The following is a 3,214-nucleotide window of genomic DNA, read 5'->3' on the forward strand; positions in this document are numbered from 1 at the left end:
CGTTCCCACGGGGAGATCCTGGGCTGGGCGAGGGCGAGGGCGAGGGCGAGGGCGAGGGCTCCCCGGACCTCCCATGCCCGGCTCTGGGGCGAGGGCGAGGGCGAGGCCGGTGCTGCGCGGCCCGAAGGCTGCGGGGGGGCGCGCCCCGGTGCCCCGGGCGGCCACAGCCCCCTGCTCGGGGCGCGCTGCGGAGGGGCTTTCCGAGTGGTTTCCGAGGAGTCTGCACTCCTAGTTCCCTGGCCCCGAGAAAAGAAAGAACGACGTGCGCGCGGCTCAGAGGGGTCCGATCCTGCCCACGAACCCCGCTGCGAGGAGGCCCAGGTGCTACGTCCAGCCCCCCCCCACCCCCACCCCCACCCCACCCCACCCCACCCCCCACCCGCAGGCCTGGACGCTGTGGGCGGGCTCCAGCTGCCGTCCCTGCCGTCCGCGTGTGCGTGTGCGTGTGCGTGTGTGCTGGGGGCCGTCAGGTCCGTTACCCCTACAGGAGGCATAGGGAAGCTGCATCGGGTGTCTGAAGGTAGGGGTTTCCCACTGGGTGGACAAAGGTCACCCGGGACTGTTGGGAGGGAATCGCTGGAGGCGTGTGATCACCAAGCATTACCTGTAAACGCAACCAAAAGGAATGTCTGCAACGCAGGTAGTGCTATTTTTCACATTTACAGAGGGGATGGGACTAATTAAAGAATTATTTTAAAGTGCTACTGAATTCAGGGCAGCAGGCCTCCAGGGGCATTTGCCCCATCAACAGAGCCCAGCGGTGCCACTGTGATTGCGTTGCTCGGTTTCTCTGTGGTTACCTTCTTGGTGTCCCGCCACACCTCCCCCAGTGAGTGAAAGCCTCTTCTAGCTCTTGCGGCCTGGCCAAAGCCAATGGTTCACCCACCGGGCTACAGGTTAGAGGCACCTGGGAAGCTTCTCTGATGCCTCGCAACTCCTGTAACAATCCAATCGGAATCTCTGGAGTGTGGGTTGATTGTGGAGTGGCGTTTGAGAATCACGGGTGCAAACCTTTGGAGGACTCCCATCCCACTGTGTCCATTGACACAGTGATGGGGTCACAGATGGGCAGCGGCGGCGTGAGGCCTAAGCCAATGAGTGGATGATAAGGTGGGTGGCAAGGAGGAAATATGGGGAACCAGAAAAGACATCAGCAAAAACACAGAGTATGAAATGCACTGTATGCAAGAAATTGGAAGAGATTCAGAAGCCAGAACCACGGAGTGTACCTTATGGAAGGTGGTCGATGGTGAGGCGGGAAGCCGTGTTTAAGAGTTTACTATTAAGAGTTCTAGCTAGCACAGCATATGAATTTATTTTACAGGAGGAAAGAGAACAAAAATTATTTTTAAGCCTAAAATTTACATGACAGATTTGGTCCTTGGGAAAAGAATTTTGGTGTCGCTATGGAGTGGGGATCTAAATGGAGAGAGATGAGGGCCCGTGAACTAATCAGATGGGTGCAGTGGCTGGGGAAGAAATGTGTAGGGCTGGGGAGTTATAAGACATTCCAAAAACAACGGGTTCCCTTGCCACACAAAGGAATGTGATCTTGGTATAGAATTCTTCTCTTCTTCATAGAGGCTAATAATGTTTTCTAAGGCAGAGGCACAGAAGGAGGGACAGAAATTTTCCAAACTTTGTTAAATCTACAGGACAACATGAAAAATTATAACCCATTGGCAGAACATACCAGGAGCTCAAAAAAATTACCAATTAAATTGCAAGACATTTCATTTATATGCTTTGTAAAAGTGGATTTATTAAGGTAAACTTTATATAACATAAAATTCACCAATTTTAAATGTGTAGTTTCACGGGTTTTGAAATGTATGTAGTCATGTAACCAAGACCATAATCAACACATTTAACATTTCCATCACCCCCAAAAGTTATCTGTACCCCTTGGAAGTCAAGCCCCTTCATATACCTCTGGCTCTTGGAAACCACTGATCAGGTTTCTATCCCTACAGTGTTGCTTTTCTAGAATATCATACAAATGGAATCATACATTGTCTGGCCTTTGAACCTGGCTTCCTTCACTTAGCAGAATGCTTCTGAAAGGCATCCACGATATTGCACCTATTGGTAGCTAGTTCTTCCTTATGGCTGGGTAATATTCCACTGTATGGACCTGTCACCATCTGTTTAGTCATTCACCAGTTGATGGACGTCTGGGTTGTGTAGTGGGTTCAAGATACATCTGCATCCTATTCCCCAGAATCTGTGAAAACTACCTCATGTGGCCAAAGATGTGAATGAAGTTAAGGATCAAGGGGAGGACTTTGTCCTGGGTTATCTGGGTGGGCTCTAAGTACCATCTCCTGTATCCTCATGACAGAGAGGCAGAGGAAGTTTAGAGATAGACCTGTGGAAGAGACCAGAGAGAGACGCAGCCACAAGCCAGTGAATGCCAGTAGCCACCAGAAGCCAGAAGAGGAAAGATTCTCTGCTAGAGCCTCCAGAGGGACAGCCATCCTGTCTGCACCTTGATTTTGGACTTCTGGCCTCCAGATATGTAAGAGAAGAAAGTTCTGTCATGTTAAGCAATGCATGAGAATTCCAGCTTCTCCACATTCTCACCAACACCTAGTAGTGTCACTTTTTTTTTTAAATACAAGTCTAGACTTGAGGTCTAGCATATAGTAATGTCAATTTTTAAAAATTTAGCCATTCTAATAGGCCTGTGGTAGTGTCTCATTTGGTTTTAATTTGCATGTTTTTCCTGGCTAGCGATGTTGAACATCTTTGCATCTATTTATTTCTTTGGTGAGAGATCTGTTCAAATCTTTTGCTCATTTTTTTTGTTTTTTGTTTTTGTTTTTTTGTTTGTTTTTAAGTAGGCTCCATGCCCAGTGTAGAGCCCAACACAGGCCTCGAACTCATTACCATGAGAGCAAGACCTGAGCCGAGATCAAGAGTCAGGCGTTTAACCGACTGAACCACCCAGGTGCCCGTCTTTTGCTTGATTTTTACTGAATTGTCTTTTTATTAGTGATACTTTATATGCCTTTAATATACACTATACAGACAATAACATACACAGATACAACTTTATATTACTGAACTATATAACAAACTACGGAAAGAATAAAATAAACATCTTCCAGTCTATACTTTGTATTATATTATACTGAATAGACTTTTAATGAACTCTATTTTATGTCTCTTTATCGGGTATTAACATTTGGAACAATGGGACTGAGTCAGAACT

At 47.5% G+C, this 3,214-nt stretch overlaps 1 long non-coding RNA gene across 2 annotated transcripts; it reads left to right on the forward strand.

Moving 5' to 3' along the window:
• On the forward strand, positions 1-2,949 carry LOC121476805. Of its 2 annotated transcripts, none has more exons than XR_005984037.1 (3): positions 1-321; positions 2,342-2,518; positions 2,841-2,949. It is a non-coding gene; the product is annotated as an uncharacterized LOC121476805 (long non-coding RNA). The 2 variants fall into 2 exon arrangements; XR_005984038.1 differs by having other exon boundaries at positions 2,844-2,945.
• The last annotated feature ends 265 nt before the right edge of the window (positions 2,950-3,214 follow it).

This window comes from Vulpes lagopus, chromosome 16 (assembly GCF_018345385.1).
Source record: "Vulpes lagopus strain Blue_001 chromosome 16, ASM1834538v1, whole genome shotgun sequence".
Taxonomy (NCBI): Eukaryota; Metazoa; Chordata; class Mammalia; order Carnivora; family Canidae; genus Vulpes; species Vulpes lagopus.